The sequence below is a fragment of the Etheostoma spectabile genome, chromosome 3 (genome assembly GCF_008692095.1).
Source record: "Etheostoma spectabile isolate EspeVRDwgs_2016 chromosome 3, UIUC_Espe_1.0, whole genome shotgun sequence".
Classification (NCBI taxonomy): Eukaryota; Metazoa; Chordata; class Actinopteri; order Perciformes; family Percidae; genus Etheostoma; species Etheostoma spectabile.
The window spans coordinates 7,838,208-7,865,367 of NC_045735.1; the positions used below are offsets into that span (position 1 = coordinate 7,838,208).

Genomic DNA, 27,160 nt, shown 5'->3' on the forward strand with positions numbered 1-27,160 from the left:
TCAGGGCATGATAGAATTACACACTTAATAACAATAAAAGATTACTAAATGTGTTGGTGAAAAGGAACTTACCTTATTCACCTCAGTAAACATGTTCTCAAGGCCATGAGTGAGTTGTGAAAAGGTTACTTCCTCTGACATATTGAATGGGGAAGGTTAATGAGTAGGCCAGAGAGAAGCTGTGCCACATTGCTGGCATTTAATTAACTCTGGATTCATATTGAGAGGTTTTAGACATCTAGTACCTTCCTTACAACCAAAGAGATTTAAAGGCAACACCTTTTACTTAACTGATGACAAATCTTTGATGTGCCTTATGCAGGCAGGCAGTTAAGACACAACTTATCAGATATCAATGAGACATTAAGGAATTTTTCTAGATTTGGACAAGTATACCAATTGTTCTATTACTGTTTGTTCACGGGCTGTTACTGCTGTTTAATGCTTTTGGAAACAAAGAAGACTTTCATATCAGTTCAATCTGTCAAAAGTGGTCCTTTGATTTTGATCAACGGTCAGATAGAAATATGGATGCCAAGTTTACTTTTAGGAAACTACAGTATGTATTTGCTCCCAACAAAGTAGGATACACTCATATGTTCCCATTCGGAAGTAACAGAATTTGGAAAATTCATAAACTGTAATCATTCCAACTCAACTTTGAAAAAATATAAAACTAAAATCTACCTTTTTCTTTCACTGTACTTTCCAGAGTTGCAAAAATGACTTTGACACAAGTTCTTGATTTCTTTCAGCATTGGCTGACATGTACAAGCAAGTTAGTCCCAGGAGGGAACAAATGTCATTCCATTTAAAATCACTTCATACGATCTGCTTTAACTGGTTATGTCATCTTGAGAACCACCTGGCTAACCTTCATCTCAGTATCATAGCGTTTCAATTTGGTCCTGGGGATTGAAAAAGGCTTTTTCATCTGCAGGCAGTCTTAGATGGCCGTCTCACAGAGACACCACCTTTCTCTGCACAAAGTGCATCAAGGTCTGGGCAGAAATGAGCCCAGAATAAGACAATGTTGGAGAGAACCTGCTGTGGTCTGAGGGTAGGGGGCCATAGTATTAAGCTGTCACACACTGCTGGGATTTTAGAAATACACTTTTTTCAATTTTAGAAATACACAAATAATTATTAAACTATCTTTTGGGATTGCTTTAGTTTGCATTCCAGACTACTTTGTACCATGTCTCCTAAGTCAATCATAATTCAGCTGCAGTATGAGCTACAGTATTCCATTTAAGTCTGGGTCTGTCCTATCTCTCTGTTTGTGTCTTTGAACACTGTGTTTGATTTCTATCAGAGAATGTCCCTCCTGGGTGGGAGTCAGCTGACAATGGGTGTTTGTATTCCATCTACAGTATGTGTATTTGCCATTAATAGTTTGTGGTGTTTTGTTCAACAATCCGAAGGGGATGACAAGTGTTCAAATTGCACATTTCATTCAACATAGAACAATGATGCAGTGTGATTTGAGGGGAACACAAGCACAAAAGCACACAAAAGCTTACAAACACACACACCGATCAATCTGTGGGACAACCTCTACTGGGCGTTATTGGAGAGAGAAAAAAAAAGGTTGAGAAAATCAATAGGCCAGCGGCCACCCTGAAATAGCTGCCGCTGTACTGTCACACGACATTTCCACATGTGCACTGCTTCTATCTTGTAAAGAAAGAAGGTGAAAATAAATGGTAGGAAATAAGAGGAAGGATTGAATGATATGAAAAAGCAAAAGACTTGTTATTACAAATTAATAACAGAAAGTCTTACGATATAGTATATCATGAATGTTTGGGTTATTTACTAAATTTCAGGGTTTGTACACTTTTTCCAAGGTCAAATTCAAGCACTTTAAAGGTCCATTTTAAAGCTTTTTCCAGCACCTTACACCACCACAAATTACATACCAATCCATAGTCAAAATAATTGTTTTGTGTTTTTGTCACATTAAAAGACATAATGCTATAAAACAGCCAAAATTGTGTTTCGTAATATAAGAAGGATCAGATATTTAAGCAAAACACAAGTTTTATTTTCAAAATGTACACTGTCTTAGTAGACTTAGCTTGCTATCTAACCTTTGAACCGAAATATTTTAAAGGCCTTGTTTTTTGGGACACATTCTTGATATATACAAGGTTTGATCAAAATCTGAGACCAGATAACAACCTGTAATTCCATTTTGACCCAGAACACTCAAGGTATTTTATTGCCAAGACCTATACATGTATCTACTAGAATAGAGTAGTGTAAATTTTACATAAGGTCATCCTTAACCTTACAGTGGGCTACTAGCTACATAACTAGTAATGTTCACTCAGCATTTTGTTGTTAAACTGTGTTACAAGAGAAGTGTTGTTAAATCACCAGTTTTCAGGTACGTACGGTACCGTCCGGCCGCCACACCGCAGCAGACTCGCTCTGGCAGACCGTGATGTTGGTTTTATATTGGACGTTGGCTATTAGACACATTCAAAAAATCTATTATGGAGTTTGACCTTCCAATATAAAACCAACTTTACCACAGTCTGTGACAGCTCGTCCTCGCTCGCTCCGCAGAAATCTACAGACACTGTTTTGACGTGATTTATTATAATATTTTGATTGAACGGGTTGCAAAAATCAAGTAGAAATTCAAGCATTTTCAAGCACTGTATACAAAATTCAAGCACTTTTCAATCCTTGAAAATACAACATCAAAATTCAAGCATTTTCAAGCATGCCAAACACCCGTACGAACACTGAAATTTGTGAAACATGCAATTGCATGTTTTGAATTTGTTGAATAGCTGGAAATATACTGTAATATGATTCAAAAATAGCAATGAGCCTTTCTCCATGTAGCAGTGCCCACATGCTTGAATGAAAATGAATGGGAGGTGTGAAGTGAGCAATTACTGCATGTGGTCCCCTGAAGGCCAAAACACCCACTTGAAGATGTTTTGTCTATAGCCATGTCCCATTTTGTGAGTGTAATTTCTACAGTGATGCCAAAACAGTAGAGCTCAATAAAAGCGTAAAAAGACATGGGACAGCACAATTCAAGACATAGATACATACGTTAGATCAAAAAACAAAAAAGAAGTTCTTGGCATAATGTCTTAAAAATGACAGCGTTTTTGATATGGACTCGTACAACTCGCCATCAGCATGGGCTGACCTTCTCACAGCAGGATGATGAAAAGTAACTGCCAAATCTCTATTCTGACTTTTAGTAAGTTTGATTTAAACATTACTTGAGTCAGTCTTGACTTAACTGTAATCAGGCACACATCCTATGTGAAAGAAAGGAGATTTGCTGAAAACAATTTCAATTTTTTTTAATTAATTTTAAAATATTAAAAAGTTAAGCATGTTTCCAATGTATATACATATGCAGATTACATATACTGTATCATGATAGGCAGATGCTTGTAAAATCCAATGAAATAATCAGACTGATGTTCAAGACAATGAATTGGGTTACATTGTTGTACGTTGGACAAACATTTTTACACACAAAAACCTTTAAAAATAAAAACTAAAAACATAAACCATCTCCATATTATTGTTCGTGTTTATAATTTAATCGAAATTCAGAAACAAGGAAGTGAGGAAGTCAGCTGTTAATATTCTGTTTTTATAGTGGCAAGATTATAAAATGAACGATAATACTGAAGTCAGCAAAACTGGTAATCTATTCATTTGGTTCTTGAAGCTGTTCTTGACGAGTTAGTCAGGTAGAAATAGAGAAAGGAAAAGGTGAGAGGGAAAGGATGAGAGAGAACAATAAGGTTTGGGTGTGAAGTCTGGATGAGCATGACAATAGGCTGCATCTCAAAGGTCATGACTGGATCTGTTGATTGGTTCCTCCACATCACCCCTCTTCACCTCTCTTCCTCCTTATCTACTCCTCAGTAGGTGTCACAGAGACCCACCAGACCCTCCCCTCACTGACCTTCTCAGGCCCAGATTAAAAGATAGAGGGAACAGAGAAAACACATTGTGAATGTGGGAGAGAGAAAAAAGAAAAAAAAATGTTGGACACTGCTGCACACACCAAACATACACACACTCTCACACATGCACACAATACTCTACAGTACTTGGTTGTATGTGACAGCAAACAGAGAACAAGGTGTACAAGACTTAGGTTGGTTCCCACTGCCAGTTCTTTACACAGATACTCTGAAAGGCTTCCATTTGTGTGTGTTTATGTGTGTGTGTGTGTGTGTGTGTGTGTGTGTGTGTGTTTCCCATGGGAGTAAAGAGGATAGTGGGTAAGTGATGAGAAAGAAAGTGAGGAGATGAAGAAGTTCATGGACGCATGCAGTGTTATCTCTCTTCTCGCACTGGGGGAAAGAAAAGTGGAAAGGTGGAAGATGAGGAAAGGGGGATAGAGAGACACGGGGGATTCATAGATCGAGTCCACAGGGGTCTGCAGGACCTGAGAGACTGGGCGAAATGAAAGGGAAGAAGGAAAGCATGAAGGCATGTCTGTTTGAATCGGCTTATCAGCCAGCTTTTCCCAGGAGAGGCGGGAGAAGAAGGACGATGAGGGTGGCAGAGAAAGAAAAAAGAGAGACTGAAAGAAAGAGAGGTTGAGGATGAGTCAAGGAGCAGGAAAGAGGTGGAAAATTGCAACGAGGATGAGTGGAGCAAAAGTGAAAAGAGGGGTGAGACTGAATTAAAAACGGAGAGTAGATGGAAGAGAAGAGCATGGGGGCACATGTGAGATAATTACTTGGAAAGAAGTCAGATAAGCGGGAATGGTATAGAACTTAACTTAACTAAAGAATTAGTTTAAAAAAAGAAGCAAGAAACAAGACTACAACAAGGATTAAAAGCATGTGTCACTACCCAATGTGAGTCAATGGAAGATGTGAGTTGCACATGCATCACTTTGCAACAAGTAGCCTACAAGATGCTAACGAGTGACGATGTCAATACAGTAAAAATGGACCTACTGTTTTTTCATGGATTTCACAAATTTCAGCATGACACATTATGTCGTAAACAGTTTAAATCTGAGTATGAGCAACTCACATTTGCACTTGACTCACATCGGGTAGTGACAGCACAAAAGGAAACAGGGAAAGTGTAAAAGAAGAGGAGAAGATCCTGACTGTGATGGCGAAGATTCAGCAAAAGGCCAACAGAAAGATGCTTTACCAACAGTGAGGGACATCAGAACTCCTATCTCCGTTCCACCTCTGTTTAATAAAACATAACCCTGCCCTGATCAATACTGAGACACACTACACACACACACACACACACACACAGCTTTACATTCTGCACCATTGCTGGGCTGAAATAGGAGGAATGTGCAATCTTTCCAGCCTTTCATCCACTCCTCCACTGTTTCCCTCCTCCCTCCCAGCACTTTGTCTTTCATTATGAAAAATCAATCAATCAATTTGAATGTACATGTGTGAGATGCCACACATGTTTGAAAAAGTGTTTCTTTGACCAATTTACTGTACAAACTATAAATAGAGTTTGTTTTGAAGCATGTGCGCTTGCACCTATCCTCCCACACTTATGGAGGTAAGATGGAAAACATTGGATTGGATTGGAATCATAGTTGTACAAACATTTCCAGGAGGCAAAGCTTTGCCTCTTTTGAAATCAGACATAATCTCAATGGATAGAGCCTATAACATCAGATTTTATTTTTCCTTACATTTTGTGTTTTTGGCAATGCAATGTAAAACTGATGTCAGCCTAAGGGTAATTTTACATCAGACAACGATAAAAAGAGAACTTCAATACAGTGGGACAGAGAATGACCATGAAAATACAATCTAATTCATGTTCAATTCAACCATAAATCCAGAAGTATAGTCACGTGAAGAGTTAATTTAATGAGTGTGATTTTATCATAAAATCGTTCCATTCTTTTAATTGGGAGTTGGAATCTGACAACAGTAGCGCAGCTTTCCTGATACACATCCCTAATTCGTGATGCCAAATGGGAGAGAGATGGTTTATAATTACAACTAATAGTCTGCTGGGAACACTTGTTGTTTCCAGTGGATTTGACAATCAATCCAATGTGGACATGAAGCCCTATAGAATGCTAGTAATGTTAGCGGGTCAAAAAAAACAAGCAAATATTTGGAATAGGGGGATAATCCCAATTTTAATGATAAACATGCAAACTATAACCAAACAACAAGTAGCCTATCATTACGCGTTGGCAACTCTGCTAAATGTGAAAAAGAAATACCATCCAGAGAGTCATGAGAACTGTAGCAAAGATCTTTGGCTCATGTGTCCACACTATAGAGTATCTTTAAACCAACTGCAGCAGGGACAAAGTACATAGACACGGAGACATGGACACTCTTCTCCTGGCAGAACACCAAGTACAACTTAAAATGTCACGTACTGGAAGGTATTGCCTCGATACGGAATGTATGTGAAAATACCAACTACTAAATAAGTTATCATGTTTTTGAATTATTTCTTCTCCTTCTCCTTATATACTTGCTTTAAAATTCCAGTTTTGTTCAACCTGGGTCACAGTTTGATAGTTCTGGCCATCATTTCTGTCTGTAATAATAAGACTACACTCACACACTTAAATGCTGAGTTCTTAGAACGCAGCAAGATCGTCAAAAAGACGACAAACAGGGCAAAAAATGGATAACACTGATATAAATGATAGCCAAAACTACAAACATGAGAACCAAGATCCAACAAACCAGTATTATCAGAATGATTCATGTTAATCTTTTAAGGAAGCATTTGTTTGCATTTCATAAAAATATGGTAAACAGCTAATTCTCCGGCAAAAGCTTATGATCCAGTGGAGCCCTTAGTAACCTCTGTCCAGTGACAGGATGAGAAACTACTGTTTCTATGTAACAACACTGTTACTGTAAATGTAATTAAAAGTATTACAGCAGCCTTAAATTAGCCTATAACAGTCACACCCTGAGAGTCCATTTGTATTATTTAGGATACTTAGTTAAGCCCAAATGTTATCCACACTAAACTTGTACTTGAATAGATTCACAGCCCCAGTCATTTATACAATCCTCTGTAGAGATAACCCCAATTACTACTTCTTAAGACTCATTCTTTCTCTCTCTCTCTCTCTCTCTCTCTCTCTCTCTCTCTCTCTCTCTCTCTCAAACACACACACGCACGCACAGCAACGATATAATGTGTGATGTACACAGGGGACAGAAAAGAAGATAAGAATGAGAGGATAAAGATGGACAAGGATAGAGAAGCAGGGAGAGAGAAAGAGAGAGAGAGAGAGAGAGAGAGGGTTGAATTAAAGTTAGGTCAAAGGTCAGAATAGAGGGATAGCTGATGAGGGCCCCCAGAGACCTGACCTCAAACAACACCTCTGTCCTCTGCTCTCCCCTCTCGCCTTACCTTCCCTCCTCATCTTTTTGTGTGTGTCACTACATATTGTAGTTCAAACTTTTTTTTGTACTCAAAATATCCTCTCCTCTCCTTCCACCTCTTGTCTGAAAATACCCTTCTTATTCCAAACACAAATCAATGGTTCAACTTGTTTAAGCGTGATATGTGCGCCGACTTTGTGACCGAGAGACATGCATTCCAACACACAGAGAGTAGATCCGTGTCTTCTGACCCCAGTTTAATATTTCTCGAGGCTCAGCGGTGGTAAAATAATACTTCAGTCCAGTTACACAGCAAAGCACCCAAAGCACTTATTATCAAAAGTCAAAGGATTATCTGGAATGGTTTTTTTTCCTAGAGGGCTAAACCAGCTACACAGTGGGTCAGTGGCTTAACTCAGCACAACTGTCTGATTGTGTGTCTAGTATGTGTGTGTGTGTGTGTGTGTGTGTGTGTGTGTGTGTCGGTTTGTATGTGTGTGTGTTCATGAAAATATTTCATCAATCTCTAGCACCACTATGATATAGACATTTTGTTTTTTTGTGAAATTTCTTGACAACTACGGGATAAATTACCGTTACATTTGGTGCAGATATGTGTGTGCCCCTCAGGGTGAATTGTAATAACTTTGGTGATCCAGAATATTCCTCTAGCGCAATTTTCAGGAAACAAATTCAATTTTGTCCAATACTTGAAAAAACTAATGACATTCCCATCAGATGTTCTTTGTGTTTAGTGCTAATTTTAATGGTGCCCTGCCACGGAAAAACGTTTTAATTCCTTTTTTTGAAATTTGTTAGGTTCCTATGTGTTTCTGTTATGTCGCAAAAATGAACTGCTACCTCCTCTGTCTGCTCTAACCACTGAAAAGCAATAAGCAGAACAATCAGGCCAGTTACAAAAGCTGGTCAGTCTGATGTCATGTTGCCTGAGCTCATAACTATTAGGGATGAGCGACTACAGCATTATCTGTATCTGTATCTGTTTACCACATGAATTATCTGTATCCGTATCTGTACTCGGACTGGGCGGGGCCTACCCAAAAGTGGTCGGATATAACCCGGAAGTGGGTCTGGTTGTCTTGAAATGGGCGGGGCTTTAACCTGTATGTTATTTTAACCATGCAATTGATATGGGTTGATCATAAATTGTTATATTTATTGCTGATTAGAAAACTATTTCTATGACAGCATCAGCATTGAGCTTCATTGGTGTTGTCATGGTAACAAACAAACTATATAGGCCTACAGTATATAACAAGTTTTGCAACAATAAATACAACAATGTGCTTGCAATTATTAAGTAAAATGTAACGAACAAGAGTTTTCATACTCAACAATATAACTTTATTTTTTAACTTTTAATTTTTCTATGATCAGTGTGATCATTTGTTTATTTTTGGTCCTTTTTATTTTCCCACCAGGTATGTGTGAATGTGTGTGTGTGTGTGTGTGTGTGTGTGTGTCTGTGAGTGAGTAAGAGATTCAGAGAGAGAGAGAAACAAAGAGAGAGAGGGGGGCGGGGGGTTGGAATGTGTTTGTGTGTGCATCATAATTTGTAATATTATTTATTTATACCGCAACTGCCTTTTAATTTTCTTTATAAAACACAGCAAGAAAGTTTCAGACACTCAAAAAAAATGGTTAGAGCCAGCAGGCCGTTTAAAAAAAAAAAAAAACTCAGACGGCAGAGATGCAATGCGAGTCGCATTCTACCAACACTATGTCTGAACAAAGCCCACGTTACCAGAAGTCTCCTGGTTACTAGGTACTAGTTCAAACCGAAGTATAAAACAAACCTTAACATTGTAGAAACCCTAAATGTTAACGGGAAAGCCCCGCAGACCTGAAGGAGAGAGAGCTGTTCACTTCTCTGTGTCCTGAGTGCGTGTGAGCGGAGCGGCACACAGCAACACAAGAAATCTGTGTGTGTAGGGAGGGGCGCTGGGACTAGCCTATCACAGAATAGTGTAAGGGAGAGGTGCTGTGACTAGCACTGTGACCAGCCTATCACAGAACGGAGACACAGTTGGTGGAGATTTTTATTCAATCCGAGTACAGATATTGCCCCCTATTACTCGTATAATACTTGTACTCGGCAAAAGTGCTTTATCCGTACCGGATACTTGTTTCAGACGGGTACTCGGCTCATCCCTAATAACTATTCATGAGCTCGCTCAGTTGCGCTGGTAAAAGCATGTTATTAGCCAGACACTAATTCGCTAGCTGTTAGCCAATCAGAGTCAAACAGCTTAGCTCGTTGAATATTATCGAGTCTTCCTGCAGTCTTCCTGCAGGCTTTCTATACCATGCTAGAATGACTTCGAACAAGGTAACCAAGGCATTTTTTTCCCACAAAAATGTTACTGAGCCCAAGGTGGAAATTCAGACATTACCACAAAGTACTGAAATATGTATAGACGGGCACCTTTAATGTTATCATGCTAACACTCTAAAAATATGTTAAACATTGGTTACAACACTAAAACTGCTTACAATTGATATTGCGAGCATGTTTACATGAGCATTTAGCTAAAAACGCTGTGTGCATTGCTGTAGGCTCTCTTGTTAAATTGATTAGAAATCAACACTTTATATAAAAACATATTGTGGTGAACATCTGCATCTTGTGTAATATACTAACTAACATGTAGTACATGACGTTTCTGTTAATGCCGTTGTCAGCTACAAGCCCATACTGGCATACTTGGGTCATCCAGGACATCCTGATGCTTGACCTGCATCCTTGGCCTGGTGTTAATAAGGGGATTTGCTGTCTCCTGTGTAATGAAGAGGCATCTTCAAACAGCTGCTCTCCTCAGCTCTCCTCAGCGTTACTTTTATTAGTACAGAAGAAGGCAACACAGAGCACACTGTTTTCAGTAACAACCCGTGCTGTCTAAAGGTTAAACTGTCTGTTTGCTAAAGCATGACAGTACTTCTGGTAATGGCTACAATTATTTCAGTGTAGTACAAAGGTTGCTGTTAGGCAGGTTTGTAAGTACTCTTTGATTCAGCAACGATCAGGGGCTGTGTCTGTGTATGTGAGTGTCTAATGTCTACTGCCTGATAGTCTCATACCTGGAACCAGCACACACACAACAATATTTAATCAGGGTCTATATAACTGCTTTTCTGCAGTTAAAGCTAGATTTTATATTATTTTGTTGTTTCAAAGTCAAGAACAAATGTTTCCTATCAGATTATTTGATATTAAAATGAAATGAAATTTGAAATGAAAGCATTTTGATTTCTTTGATATTTGATATATTATACAAGGTGAATTCTAGTAGCAAATGCAGACTCTAGTGCCATTGCTTTTCAGTTGAACTACATTTTGATTCATAAAGAAAAACAAGTTTCTGTAATAGTAAACACGTTATGAATGATGGACACCGCCATTAGGCACTAATCAATTAGATATGCGTCACCTTTAGTTTTGACTATGATGGACCTTGAGCCAATCAGGGTGCTTTCGAAACTGAGAACTGTAAACATTGGTCAAAATCGAATGAGACACATTGACAAACAAAGAAGCTAGACCGAACTCTGAGACTACGAACTTCTTCAAAGTGCAATCTACTCTAGTTTTAATCAAACCAAATTATTAGTAATGTTTAATCTGGATCTGTATAAAATGATCATTGCAACCAGCAATAGTCGTAAACGTTTTCTATTTTTTGTCACATGCACAAATGTATAAAACGTCCCTTGACTTGCAATGTCAAGACATCTTTAGCAACAGTAATTGATTTGAATAAATTGATTTGTTTGGCCACTTGGGGGCAGTGCAACAAGCTGCAAACACAACATTGACATGTTAGAAATGTGTGTATTTACACATCCAGCAGACATGGAGCAACATCACAATGCATTTGGAAACGTGATTAGCCATGGTGTAGTATTTGTCAACTCCTAAGAGAAATATTTCGCTCTAACTTTTTCATGTAGACCCGTTACGCTACGTACTAATTGTATGTGTCTGCATTTTGCTGCAGGGAAGGTAGTGTACAGATTAAAAAAAGCTGAAAACCACTGCCTGCTGCTACTGGAAACCACCCTAACCATGATGAGGTGAGACTGAACCAACACACAAAGGCTTCATGTCCCTAAATAGAGAGAATAAATAAAGAGACACTATAACAAAGCTGAGGTGAACAGCGGTGGTGATATGTAATTCTCTGTTGATATGTCAAGAGTTGCCCCTTTCACTTTCCATATAGTAAAGTCGGACACATGAGTTAGACTTTATTTCCTGCGTGGCAAAAGGCTTGTTCGAGATGAACTGCAGCTCACCTGTAAATTGAACAAGAGCAGGCGGCAGACCGGGGTGGTGACAAAAAGTCAGCAACTTTCCAGCGGATTTCTGCAGCCTTCATGCTGAGCAGGAAGTCAAAGAAACACTCACATCCTGTTAGGTCTGATTCCAATTTCATAAAATGTTATCAGACACATATATCAGCTTGTACACAGTCTTCAATTGTTTTTATTAAGACAGTAGCTGTCAAAATTCTCTACATGGGATCTGTTGTTGAATAAACAACAGACTGTATACGATCCGTGATCTGAACAGATTAAAGGTACACTATGAGTTCCAACATCGTCACTTCTGTCGACGTTCCAAGTAAATTTCAAACAAAACAGAGCAAGCTCGCCCCTACCCTTATGTTTCTTTAACTTTCACAATTAACTGACTGACTGTCACTTACCCCCACACCCTCCCTCAACTGTCTTGTCTGTGATTGGCTGGGGTGTTTTGTTGTGTTTTGGTGCCTATCCTGTGCCTCTAGTCAGGGGCGTAGCACAACATTTTGGGCCATGTAGAAAGGCATTTTCTATGGGCCCTTCCCCGCATCAACAGCTATTCATTCTAGCATCTTTTAGGCCCTCCTCACATGAGCGCCCTGGGTACTCAGCCCCCTTTCCCCCCACTCCAAAGGCCCTGTCTCTAGTGTTTGTTTAAAGTTTACAACCCACGTGTTGTCTCCTGACACCAGGCTTTTCACAGTATAGTCAACAGGCAGGCAGGTAGCAGATCAAGGAGAGAATCCTACGATACAAAAATGAAATTATGCTAAAACCATGCAGACACTCATAGTGAGTCTATGATTTCTTAAAGTCACTATCAGGCTCACAACAAGCGTTCTGTACAGAATAAGCCTTTAAATCCGACAAATAGGAATTAAAACCCCCACCGTTTCAAAAAAAATAAAAAGTTTATATAAAACATCATTTTGAGTCGATTCTGAACCAGTCAGCTGATAAATCATCTCAGGCAGGTGTTTCCCAGCATGCCCTGGGTCCGCCTGGGTCTTGCAAGCAGTTGCGTTGCCTATGTCTCAAACCTGAGGCTGCCTTGATCTCGTGAGGTTATCGTTGCCCACGTGTGCAGGACGTCAGAGCATGTCGTGATCAGGTCAGACACAAATCTAACCGGCATGCAACAGGCAGCGATCGCCGGTGATCAATTCACTCATCTCGAACGAGGATATTGTAAATGGTGTATTGAAGGGGGTGTGGCTAAAGTATAGGGGAAGCACGAGACGCGCATTATGTTGCTTAATATCAGGTGTTCACCACACACAACCACGTATGTTAATTTAATGTAAATTGAATTATGTCTCATATAAGGCTGACCTCCTGTTTCCAGCACACAGCACTGTGACTATGAGTTGTATTGGCATGTAGATGTCCTCAGGCCTGGACTGATCTCAGTCGCTGTTTGACAAAAACTCAATCTTTTAATAACTTGTAAAGGTGCTCAACAAGTCAACAAGTGATGCCGCATGTTTTTAAGGCTTCAACATTTTTTGTCAAAAACATAACATCTCCTCACTATCGGTCAGCTGCCTTTCCCGTGAACACACTGTCAAATAATGTTGTCTCTGTAGACAGCCCAGGCTCCATACACAGCAGCAAAAAGAATCTGGCCAACATGCACCACCCCACATACACAAACAGTGTTCCAGCGTTACAGCCAATAACCAACAAGTTACGTAACAAGTTAAGAAGTAACGTCACACAACCTTGTTTAGAGCGCCTTTAATCGTTAAGGTCTTTGGATTGCACAGAAACAAAATTTAAGATGATCAGGTTAAATCTGTAGAAGGTGTTTGTTAGTACAACACCTGGAAATGGCAAAAATGTACTAAAATTGCACAGTAAATTCAAAATGGGATGATTTCCTGTTGGGTTTAGGAAACAACCCTAAGAGGCTTTTCTGTACATCTAAACTTCTTGCATATCTCTAACAAATTGTGTTAGTCTATGTGAAATGTAAAGGAGGTGGCTTAAACTGCCAATCTAATAAGCCATTTTGTCACACCCAAGCAAGAAACCCATATATAATACTCTATATATATTATATATTTACCAGTTCTTAAGCTGGTGAGATTCTAGAAATCAGTTTTAGACCAGAATGTATTTAATGATGTACTGACCCATCCCAGTGCCTAGTTATAAATGGATGCAAAACCCTTTGCATAGACCTCTGAACAGCCATTATTTTATTTATACTCTGGAATAGTAACAAGTGGGACTCATCATTCAGACACTCAAATCACGTTTATACAAGAGGCCTAAGAAGAAAACATTTTTTCCCTAAAACGAGACATGAGCTCCGCTGGCTTCAAGCCATGTCAACAAATCAAAGTTTGTTTTTGAAATGATTTGTACTGCCTATATGCTTGCAGTGGGAAAGTTAACTTGCATCACTTTAAAACAGATTTTTTTTTCTTTGCATGCCAGTACACAAATTACAGTTTCTTAAGTTATAAAAGCACAGACTGCTATGGTTTCTGATCTGAAGAATACAAATGCAGTATTTATTTTCTGCTTCTCCCACCTCTTGCTGTTCAGTGGATTTTGATCCTCCGAGCAATGGAAAGTGGTACTTGCAAAATAGGATTAAAGGCTGAGACAGTGTCTGGGGTGCGACTGGTGGTAAAAGACCATCCTCGATTAGGAACCTCCTCTGCCACTGCCACCAGACCCCAAGGCTTGTGGGTGTTTCCTGACAAACTGGCCTGCCTTTATTGACGGCAGTGATTGATAATGGCCTCCGGGGAGCTATGGGCAATAGAGTTATTTGTAATTGAAAGTTCACACAGTGCCACAGTCCGCAGACACGCGCGCGCACGCGGACACGCACACGCACACGCACACACACACACACACACACACACACACACACATGCCTTGTGTAAAATCCACATTTCGGAATGGTACACATTGATTTAGAGTTTGCAAATGTTTGTGCAGATTGTGCTAGACATGACATACTGTTAAACAGGGACAGAACTTTGTGTCAACCGACTAGGAATGGCTTGGCTGACAAAATCAATAAGGAGTGGAGAGTCATAGGAGTACATGCACAGTCCTGTCTAGCCAGCCCTTCCCAGTGTGCCATGTCCAACACACTTGATAGAATCAGTCCACAAATCCACAAGGCACTGCATCTTTGTTCTTTTGATTATATTTTTCTGCGTTGTACCCTCTGTTTACACATTTTTTTTCTCTCTCCAGCTATGACTCTCTTCTCTCCATTATGTTCTTTATGTTACCACCTAAAAGAAAGTAAATCTTGCTTTCTGTCCTCATCAGTCTACTTGTTTTTTTTCAGAGTCTCTTGGCCACAATGCTGACACCTGCTGCCCCATCTGCCCCCCTACCACCTCTGTACCCCACCCTCCATACTGAATAGATATTTACGAGTGTGTTAACATGGCTAAACAAATAATTAATCCCAAGAGTGTATGGACATACATACATAGGAGGGAAGCAGTAAGCTGACAGCAACTAATATACTAACCAGTGTGTGTGTGTGTGTGTGTGTGTGTGTGTGTGTGTGTGTGTGTGTGTGTGTGTGTGTAATTGTGTGCACAGGAGGTCAGTGATCTGAGATGGATAATCTGACTAAAAACGCATGAGCAGATATTAAGAATGTCCATTATAATCATGCAAAACACACTTTCGAAGAAGATAATGACAATAATTTGTCATCTGTGCATGCACACACACACACACACACAAACATACTAACTGAGAGGCAGGTTTATTTTGGGAGAAAATAAATCCACCTCTCTGGTTGTTGCTGCAGTCTCTAAAAACAGTGTATCTCTGGCTCTTTGACAGTGGATCAAACTCTAGGCCATTAAGAACACCTTTAGCCACTGGTGTGTAGTGTGTGCGTGTTTGTGAGTGTGTATTTGAAAGAGAGAGAGGGAATTGGGGAGTGAGAGACAAACAGAGACCAAGACAAAGAGAGAGACAGAGGGAGCTCATGGTGCAGCCCACAGCCAACTCAGTCTAAATAGCTCCTTAGGGAATCACTAAAGCGGAACAATCAATTTAAAAAATTGGTGGCTTGAAAAAAAAGGACACCACAGTGTCCTTTTCTCACTCTAACTTCAGTTGTTTCCTTCTAAACTATTAACTGATTCCCCTTGCTTATTAATTGATTCCTTCTCTTAGAGGGAGGTGATGAGAGAGGCACCCCTAGAGCTGTAAAGCACTCTTTCAAAAACCGCTGCATTACTACAAGATGTCCACCTGTCTCAGGTGACTGAGATCTGTCTTTGGACTGCTCTGAGTATAAAGATGGAGGCTGTGATTTGATTATCTCCTAAAACCCAATTAAAGTAGTTGTTAGAATTGGATTGTGTGGATACCTGCTTACATGTAATGTAATTGGAGTACAATCTGCTTTTTCTGATGCTTAGGTATAGCTTTGGTTTTTCACCGGCTGTTTCTATTTGTACCATAGTTTGTATATAGTCTGCCATTTACTTCCTTTTAATTAATTTATTAGAGTATAATTGGGTGTCTTTGTCCACACATTGACATGGTTTTTAAAGAGACACATTAGTCTCATTTTCCCTTGCAGCAGGGGACTGACTGTAACGAGTCATAGCAGAACTCTCTACTGTGAAATTAACCAATAATGTTCCAGCAGGAATGTGATTGAAATAGGCAAGACATCTGCAAATAAGATTACAGGTTTCCTGTGTGGCAGTATATGTAATGTAAACACTGCATTAACATGCCTGGAACAAATTACCATAAAAAGAAATTTGGCATGAGTTGCACCACCTTGAGCCTGGAGTAGAAACGGTCTGAAATCAGAGATTTTTGTTTGCAAACAAACATATACCTCTGTATTTGAAGCTTTGGCTACATTTAACATGAACATCCAAAATTGTAACATTATATAGCCTGTATGACAGAAAACAAGTAAAAGAATAAAAGGTCCCATTTAAAGTAGATCACATGTAGTTTAATCGTTATGTTGTCACCTGGTATATTGATGAAATGTATTTGAGTTCTACAGTATAACTGTAGAATAACTGTACAGTATAACTGTAGATCAGTATAACAGTATAACAGTATAACTGTAGAACTCTTTCTATGTACTCCAGTAAGCCAGTTACTGGAAGGAATTAGCTTGTAGCACCCAGCATTTGAGCAAAGCGTTTATATGGTTGGAAGAAAACATGAATTCTCTAATAACCTGGTTTACATACATCAGTCTATATCCACCTTTTATGTCCACCTAAATGGAAACATTGAGCAGAGATGTATAAAAGTTTTACTGGATGGGAGTTTGGTTCATCTAAATATGATTCAAGTGCAATTAAGAATAACGATTGTTACATGCCATTTTATTTGGCCTCAGTACTGCCTTAATTAGAGATAAGTGTAATTTGTAATTAGTCGTTTGATTTGTACTGTGATATAGAGATGCCTAATGGAAGACTATTTTCTCAAAATAAATAGTAACTGGAACTGGAATCATTCTAAGCGGCTTTGGACTCTACTCATGCGTAAGGTCAACTCTGGTCAATTATGTAGTTATTTTGGCTTGGTCAAGCAATTTGGATTTTAATCTCATGGCTGTTATCTTAAAATCCACTTTATGAAGTATGGAGTAAGTCAGCCAGTGGATGGCATATTTCACACTCTTCTGCAGATGTTCTTAAGATAAACAGGCCAGAACAACCTCAATAACTGTGATGGGTCATGGGAGAGAAGGAGATTCTCTGATAATTCATGCATAAGAATAATAAAAAAAAAAAAAAGAAGAAACACGTGACAAAAAGCATCAGCATTTCATCAGTCAGCTCCTTGTCTCTGCCTCCCACCTCTCCTCCTGCTCTCTCTGCCACAGGCCTCATTATGGAGTGCTTTGGAGATTGGCTAAGACGCTGCCGCTTAAGATGAGGGAACAATTAGTGTCAGAAAGCATCACTCTCTGCGTTCTCTGACACTCCAACAGGGCCATTATCTCACATCAGTTTAGTGCGTACAGATGAACAAGGAGGATCTGGAGCTCTAAACATCGTTGAGGCAAACAAAAGAAACACGCCAGCAAGACAGGAAGATGCTCTCCACTTGGGGTTACTGCACCCATCTGTGCACAGTGCCAGTTTTAAACGAAGACTGTATTAACATGTATACCAATGTTTACATGTGTTTTTCCCTTAATTTGTTGTTAAGAATAACATTAATGCCATGCACACTTTGTACACATTGATTGTTGATGAGCCCTTAGTTTGGTCATCAAAGAAATGGGGAGCTGTCATTGTTTCACTGCTGGCTCAATATCAAGTGTGTGTCTGGGAATGTATGAGCACAAATGTCCTTGAAGTTAACTTGCCACACGCAAAGTAGCAAACTGGACAAAACTGCCTTCTCACCATATAACATGCTCGAAATACAGAGCAGTTAGTCAATAAAAAAGGCAGAGAACAGAAGGAACTGTGCTAACTCTAACGATGTCATTAACTATTGATAACATTTGTATCGATTTAGAAGGATAACTGTTGGAGAGTTTCTGAAACAGACTCTCAAGTATAAACTAGAGGGTAAGGAATTCAAAGACTTACATGGGTCATTGTGATCATTAGCACTACTATGCTGGTGCCATCATAAAATATTTTGAGTTCACATTTTATTTCAAAGTCATTCATTTTAGATTTGACTAATTTCCAGCAGGCCTTCCAGCAAATCATTAATGGGTTTAGTTCACTGAGTGGAATCTTCTTTTTAATCATTTCAATTTCAATTGTAAAAAAAGAAGAAAATTAATCATACAAGAAATAGTGAGGACTTTCTTTCTATGTTGGTGACCATTTGGCATTCTGTTTGTTCACTTGCTGCATAACACGGTGCTCAGACCATGCTGAGCTATGCATTCACAACAGATAGAAGATAGATCAAAGGTTTTTTTGCTCAAATGCCACTGCAGAATTGCACTGGATGAGGATGTGCAGTAGCACCAATGACTTACAATAATGTCACGTCTGCATTGGGATGAAATCCCAAAGGTATAGTATGTGAGGATTGCTGGAGGTGAGTTTGTTGCAGTGCCTGTAATCAGAATGAATCCTGACAAAGTGCCTCTCTGTAGCCAGTATTTAATGTGAAAATCTGCACATTAGCTGTTCCTTTTTTAAAGATTTTTTTGGGGGCATTTTTAGGGAATTACGCAACAGGACAGCTGAAGACATGAAAGGGGAGGGAGGAAAGGGGCCCACTGCCCGAACCCGGGCCCACTGCATCGAGAAGTAAACCTCTATGTATGGGCGCCTGCTCTACCAACTGAGCTATCCAGGTGCCTAAAATTAGGTATTTCTTTAGGTGTTAGAGGCTTATTTGAGCTGATATGTCTTGTTCTCATGGACTGAATCAACACTACACTATAGCATTCTAGCTTTCCCAATTTCCTGTCTTGTTTTTCTTCCCCAATTTTCTCCTCAATTTATAAAGTTGAATTCCCTGTGCACTGCTTTGCCTGTCTTTGCTACTTCAGCCGTTGACCTGGTGCATATCAGGGGAAATCACATGTTTCTTCTGATACACACTGCTACACAACATGTGCTGAGATTCACAGTGTCCCAACCAGAACCCACTAGCCCTGGCAAGAGAGTAACAATCTCTATTGCAGCAATGAGGCCATGATCCCCAAACAGCTTCCCACCTGTTAACAGGTTTCAAAGCTTCTTGGTAAGAACTTTACCGCCACACTTCGATCTCTTGCTTTTAAACAGCAAGACCACATTAACACCTGTTATTATCAAGCAATTTAAATCTGAATATGGACAAATGCATGATATTGCAATGTGTAAATGCATGCAGAACTCCTTACAGTTAGAATTATTATTCCCACGGTTATTGATTCCAACTGGGGTAGACTTTCAGCCTGTTGTAAATGCCATATGTACAGATTGGCTATGTTCTTGAGGAAAAATCCATCCAACAAGATGAAGGTCAAATAACTTCTTTGTAAACAAGCCTTGAAAGGGGCTATGTGCAGGTCTTTCTCCTGCAAAGAAAAGGGTTTGTAGCGCCACTTACCCTGAGCTGTAGCATGTTTGTTGACAAGTGTGCCAGCAGAATCAAGAATCCCAGGTGTGATCAGATGTTGTTATTTAGATAATCCAGATACAGAATGCATGTTAATAATACTAAGTGAAAGTGGGATATAATATTCTAGGTGCTAAGACATTTACAAGGTTTTTCCATGATTCTGACTCATGTCTGCTTATAATTTTCACCTACAACTGCAGCCTGTTTAACAAACTGAAGAGTGGCCACACCCATTGTTTAGTAGTCCAAAAAATGTTTTAGAGAAAGGCATGCTTGCCTGTGAGAAAGCTTTTGACGCCGGCCACCCCCAATGCAAAAATGTGGCAAGATGTTTGAGCACATAAGCATAAAGTAAATTAATAGTTACACGCCTGCCATGGAAAATGCCAGTGGGGAGGGGGGGGGGGGGGGGGGGGGGGGGGGGGGGGGGGGGGGGGGGGGGGGGGGGGGGGGGGGGGGGGGGGGGGTTTGCATGGCTGACAGGCAATGCAATAATCCTTCAATTTCATATATGAGGTTGTAACATTGCGTTGCTTTTTCTTTTTCTCCTTTTGGCTCTAGAGGATTATGTGCCATTCTGTCAAGTGTCCGTATCTTTGGCTTTGTAATGTTTTTTGTATGGATTCATGAAGGAGCCTGGGGCGTCTTATTGATGTAAGTGTCTATATAGTAGTGAAGTCAAGTGCACAAACATGCACAAAAACAGTGCAAGGCCCTGTCTAACACTGTGCATGTTGTCATAAGCAGAGTTAGAGAATTTGCAGGGCTGACACTGATGTCTGCAACTGTCTTGATTTTCATTTGATGTGCTGATAGCTGATAACTGTAGTGGCACATCCCCTCCTGCTGATTCCGTAGTGCCTGTATATAAAAAAAAAAGCAGTACTGATTCTACAGCAAGCTAGAGGAGTCATATACCGTGTCTAAGTCATTCAAATGTACAGCACGGAAATGAAGAAGCTCTTTCAGAGCTGACTGACTGTATTGGTTCGATAAAGACACAACTTGGCTGATGTGGTTCAGCAGAAAAGAGATGGACAGTGATAAAATTGCTGTCCTTACTTCCTGTCCTCCTTGAAAAAAGAAACATTTAACTCACTATGTAGCAAAGTGAAACCCACTTTGGCTGTGTGCATGTGAACAGCTGTGTATGTATGATAAGGAGGACTTCAAGTGTGTGTGCAAAAAAATTATGTGTCTTGTGTCTAATTTTTTTGTCTTTGTCTTCATGTGCAAGCAAGACAGAAGCCAGGAGAAATGACAAAGGCAGAGAATGCAAAAAAAACAACCGACTAATTCCTTATTTCTGTCCACAAACTTCCATTAAACTCAGCGCACGGTTTGTTCTCGCATAATTAAATCTTGACTTACAGCCACAGATATCCAAATGAATAACCTGTATCAGGAGATTGATGTCAAACCTCCCAATGATGTTCAATTAGTTGACGTTGTTCTTTTCCGTGTGCAACCTTGAAAACCTTGTCAGACTTTCTTTCATTTGGCTTCACATTCATTCCACTTAATTTTATTCCAATATAATGAAAACAATTATTGATTGAAAATCAAGACAGTAAAGGTGGGGAAGGGGCTTTTGTTTGTTACATAATTATATTATTATTATTAAAGAGTGATGGAAAGTTTAGTTAGATGACAGAATCATACCTACAATTAGAGAGGTTTCTACAATGGTGGATGATGGACAGTATCCGCTGGGTGTCTTGTTCAATTTTTGTGTGCACTTCTTTTTCTACAAAAATAAAGCTGTAAGCTCAAACTGCATGAAAAAGGATTTGAGGACATTGGATGGTGCCATCAATATTCTGGAGTCTGATCATTATCTGGCAAATGAAACAAATCAGTTACTTGATTGAATGCGTATCTGTTTGGCACATCGTCCAAGTGTATTTGGAGTTGATATTACCATGGAAGGTGAACCCATTTTGGAACATATTCTAAATAGCCAAGCCAATCAAAATTCTGACCCAAAGTCAACCTCCAACTATTATGCCCATTACATTCCCATCCCAATTTGTGTCAGACAGTTAAACCCTGAAGAAAGTCTTTCAGTTTTCTGTTGTTGTTGATGTTGTTGTGAGTGAGTGTATACTCCTCTCTAGCTACAACAGAGGCATTCTTTGTATCTCAAAGGCCTCTTCACTGGGCTCTCTTTCTCTGGCCCCTGTTCTACATACACACAAACACACATACACATTCCCACCCCTATCAAATGAGCCTCTGCTATTTCTTTCTAACTTTGCGCAGGGAGGACATTCCATTCCTTGCATATTAATCACCTCATTCATCCACCAATGCAGCATCCACACTCCAGCCAACAATTAGTCCCTTCCGTCCACTGCTCCTCCTTCCTCCTAGAGGAGAGGAACCATAGCCTGGGTCAAGCAGGCTATAATCAGCTAGCCACTAATTATAAAGCAAAATCACTATGCCGACGGCCCTGACTAAACCCTTAAACACTTACTTGTGTGGGTACGTAGAGTCAGAGTGATTATGCTTCAAGGTTGACACGGTTTCCTTTTTGTTTTCCTTGTCTTTTTAACTGCTGCCTCCAAGGCCACATAGGAGAGTAATTTAAATAAAAAAGATGATCCACAGGGCGGAGATTGAAGCCATAATTTCAGATTAACACAATAGATGGAACTTGGTGGGGAGCTGCCATTTGAGGCATCAGATGGTTGACGCTTATGTTTTTTTCAAAAGTTTTAGTTGTTTTCCTTTGATTGGCATTTTCATAATCCTCTCAGCTGTGAGCTGAGGCGAGAACAAAGAGCCAATGATGGAGCGGCAATAAATGTGATTGAGCACAGATCTAAATTGTCCCTTAGTTATATGGTCTTTTATTTCACAGCTGGGACAAGAAACTTTAATGACTTGGGTGGAGTCCAGCCAGGTGCTAAGATGGTCAGCCAGTGGGACAGTGTGGCACCACCTAACCTAATGTCTGTATTGGCTTGGGCACCTCCATCCCTCTCCTCCGCCACAATGGTCTGGCTCTGCCATCCTTCATGCCGTCCCTTTCTGTCTCAGCTTCTCTCTCTCTCTCTCTCTCACATATAAACCACAAACACACAACTGAGGCAGCTGGTCTGAAAAGGTGGGTGAAAAGCGGAAAAAAGAGAGAGAGTGAGCAAATAGAGTTAAAGGTTAAATTGAGAGAAAAAAGAGAGTGGGACAGTTAATGGAGAGGGACGAAAGTGAAGGCGCCATCAAAGGAAGGGAGGCTCTTATGGAAGAAGCAGCGAGACTGAGAGAAAACTTGGACATTGAGGAATTGAGATACCTTCACCATCAATACTTCACTGACAATAGGGCCAAGCCTATATTCATGCCTGTGGGAATGCCTCGGTCAAATAATGAGAGCAAACAGTGCAAACTTGTTTTGGTCACAATGTTGTCCAAAAGCAACCTCTTTCTGTGCAATATAACAACAGAATGAAGGATTACAATGTAAAATGATTAAAATGTAAAATAATTTCCGTTCTCATTTTTCTTTCTTTTGTATTGCTGAATTTCTGGGTTAGCTTATGGATTGTAAAGGATAAGCAAACATCAGCCTCGGGCTTAATCCCTTTTCTTTTTTTCAGCTAATGGTTATGTGAATTATATTAAAATGGATTATTGTTAACATGTATAATACTGTTTTTGTCAACTTCATATTCACGGAAAATTTTATGCTCTGTTCCTTATAATGTATAACCAAAATAAACTAAACTGTTTATACTATTCACACAAAAGCAAAATGTAGCATTGTGTACAATAAGTGTCCGCTGGGCCGAGCACTGAAGCTTGTTGTGTTAAAGAGACTCCTGCAAGTGAAACATGGTCACTTTTGAAGGACAAGCTCTATTCTGCCCTGTTGCCACGATGCCAGGGGCAGAGGAAATTGTATGACAGAAAAGGAGAAGGAATATTGGTAAAGAGAGATATGTCAATGTTGTTGGTAAAAATTGGCTCACACAATAAAATGCCAAATTGCACTTGACCAAATGTTTTTTTTTTTTACTTCAAGGTCCTGCTTGAGAGTACTCAGGAATACAGTAATACAGTCTTTAAGCAAGACACTGAACTCTAAGTTGCTCCTGATGGGCAGGCCAGTGCATTGCATTGCTACTCCGTCACCATCTGTGAATGTGTGTGTAAATGGGTGAATGTAAGGCAAATTTGTAAACAATATATTAAAATACAAAACCAATTTACAACCAATAGCTTGTTGGTGATATATTTTGTCAGAATTGGTTGACTGGTAACTTGGCAAAATGCTAGTGCTGATGACTGTAGCTAAGTTTCTATCCACTTGTCAATCACATTTTTTGAAGTTTGGTAAAAAAAAACTCAAGCGAATAAAGCTGGTGAAAGTGTGTTTCCATCCAACGGCTTAACAGCAAATAAAAACCTGTGCGTAATGACATCACATGCTGTTTTGCGATCAAATTGGTATAATGAATTGATTTTAGACATTTTAAGATGTTTCCTTTCATTTTCGCACTGAATCGCACAACATTCAAGCAAACATCTGCAAACAAAGTTTTTCTAGACAAAATGGATCGCACTGTCTACCAGCAAATGATCAATATTGGATTAGTTGGAGTGGTTATGTGCTAGCTGATAGCAACATATCAAGCTATAATAAGAAAACAGCGATGCTATCAAGACATTGCTATGACGATGCAGATGCAACTTGAATTTTATTGTCCCTCCAGCACCGCTGCAAGACAATTCTTTTTTGAAACATGTCTCGCTGTTTGAGCGCCTTCCACTTATACCGGAGGACTCCTCACGGCTTGTCCTAACCTTTGTCGGCCATTTCCTTCACGAGTTCCTGATTAATTAAATTCAGAAAGTCTCCTCGTCGGTCCACTTCCATCTCTTTGTTGACACCGCCATGTGTGCAAACAGAGCGGAAATACTGGGCGGAAATTAACTAAAACTTCTTCGTACTGTGGCGGGTTACAACCATAAAACGACCTAAAACTTAATCGCAATTCATTATTGATTTGGCAAATTACGTTTCCTTCAGCATTTATCGCATAAGCTGTATATCAATCAAGAGAAAATCCGATGAGACCAAACGTATATTACATTTGAGTCAAAATTCATGAAATTTCATAAAATGTTACTGTTTCCATAAGACATTTTTCATTCAATATCACTTAAATCAGATAAAAACGTGTGGATTGAAATGTAGTGAGTGATACAATTATAATGAGTTAATTAGGTCAGCCCATGAACTGACCCAGTGCACTAGTCAAGCAAATGCCCCAACAAGCCAACCTTTGGTCTAATTCAGCTAATGATAGAACTGTCTAATCAATAATAGCCTCATTGAGTGTCACTGAACTCCTCACATCATCTCTCTCTGTCTCTCTTTCTCTTGCTCGCTCTTCTTCCTAAGTGTGTCCTACTTCGGTAGTCCACTGTGCCTGCGGGTCGGCAATCTGTCTAGCTCTCATTAGAGATATGTCATATTAATTCAAAACCCATTTTTTGGCAAAATATAAAAGTGCAAAGTCCAAGCTGTGCCACATTTTATACATTTTGTTGAGAGAGGGGGAGCTGAAGGCAGGACATATAATTCTCTTCAAGCATTAATAATCTCAACAGTAAACACTCTTATCCACACCAGAAATTTCAATTTTGTGGTATTGCTGTCTGTTTTGGGTCTGTGAAAAAAACACTAGAGCAGGAAAGATGGGAAACAAGGTCCAGGACTCTGCTAATTTTAAATCCCAGCCAATAATCTATAATCTGGCCTTTATTACCTGACATAATGCTCAAGTGTTCACACGTGTGTTCAATTTAATTAAACTTAATCCATGTGAAAAGAAAATAATAACAAACAGGTAACGTGATTGTTTTATTTATTCAACACTCTAGGTTTGCATGCTCAACAAGGGCAAGGCAGTAATTAATTGGAGCCTGGAGGTTGGAAGGCCCGGCCTATCGCATGAGGTCAATATGGCGGCAAGGGCTAGGCCTGTCCTGTAATAAGCTGACATAGTTACGGCCGTAATTGGCTGGCGCAGCCAAGCGACAAGGGCAGGCCGGATGGAAGCACTGACCGTGGAAAATTAGAGAGGATGGTTTAAGATTGATCACCGAAAACCTCTCCACCGGGCTCCTCCGCTCATAATAACCCACAAGGATTAGAACGGCAGTCAAACTAATCTGAGGGAAGGAAGTATAATTGCAGAGGCCATATCTCTCAGAGCGTTAGTTTTTTAAGCCTACTCATCCATTTGTGAAAGATCACGCATTGTAGAAAAAACAAAGCAGTAGACAAAGAACCAAGAAAACTTTGTCTTGCAGAACTGCTCATTTATCCCCTTGTCCAATATTCTCTTTTATACTTACATGCTAACTGGATGTCACCCTACACACTGTCCTTGATAGGAAAGTGCTCACAGATACACGCTCAATCATTCCATGCTTAACACCAGTGGCGAAAAAAGACATCAGGAGCCATGGGGACTATGGTAAATGAAGACATAAAGCTCAGCCTGATCCGGCACAGGACTCAGCCGGGACCACAGTATTGACAGCCGCGGCTGTTTGCCATTTAGTCTAATTGGAATAGTGATTTCCATATAAACAAGCAACAAATTGTTACAAATGACGCATTAAGTGAGAACGTATAATGCAAAGCAGCGGTTGGCGCAAAACAAATTGGGAGCCGGAACTTGCACTTTGATACAGATTGTGATGTTCTCAGTGGACCAGAAGAGAAAGGGGTGGAGGAATGGCCCAATTAGGCCAAATGGAGGGAATATGGTTAAATCGAGGGTTGGGGAGTGGAAAATGATATGGCTGTGAGAAGTTGAGGAGAGAAGGAAAGAGAAAGATGAGAGACCGAGAGTGTGATTGAGGTTTCTTACACCTCTGTGTCCTGTTTTTCTAGCCTCTGAGCCCGGTAAGGATTGGCTTTGACATGCATGAACACATGCACACAGCCCCCTAGCGTCTGTAATAAACTGTCATCCACCTACTGCTACCATCCCGTTCTGATGTAGAACTCCACTCATCTCAAAAGCTGCCAAAACACATCTATTCGTTTAAGTTCCCACTCTCTCCCCAGTGTGTAAAATGACGCACCCCAGATAATTTATTTGGCTGTTCTCTATATTTTACTGGTTGAAATGACATACATGCAAGATGTTAAAACACACACTGCTATACTGGTCCTGGTCCATTTTCCCGTAATCCTCTGTGGTCATACATCACCATTAAGATGGGTGACATTCATTTCAGGACACTGGTTGCTATATAAAATTCATGATTCAAACATAAATAAATAGGCTGTGTGACTGGGCTGCACACTGGGATGACATTTTCATCAGGACATGTGATATTTATATACAGTATATTGGCGGCAACAGCCATATATATATATATATATATATATA

At 39.8% G+C, this 27,160-nt stretch overlaps 1 protein-coding gene and 1 long non-coding RNA gene across 4 annotated transcripts in view; one reads left to right on the forward strand and one right to left on the reverse strand.

Moving 5' to 3' along the window:
- Positions 1-27,160, reverse strand: part of lsamp (limbic system associated membrane protein) — a 713,356-nt gene that overhangs the window by 134,635 nt on the left and 551,561 nt on the right. The window lies entirely within an intron of this gene.
- The window catches only part of LOC116671791 (uncharacterized), a 21,783-nt gene continuing 19,789 nt past the window's right edge, over positions 25,167-27,160 (forward strand). The window contains exon 1 of the long non-coding RNA XR_004327365.1: positions 25,167-25,176. This is a non-coding gene — a long non-coding RNA (uncharacterized LOC116671791). The remainder of the gene's footprint in view (positions 25,177-27,160) is intronic.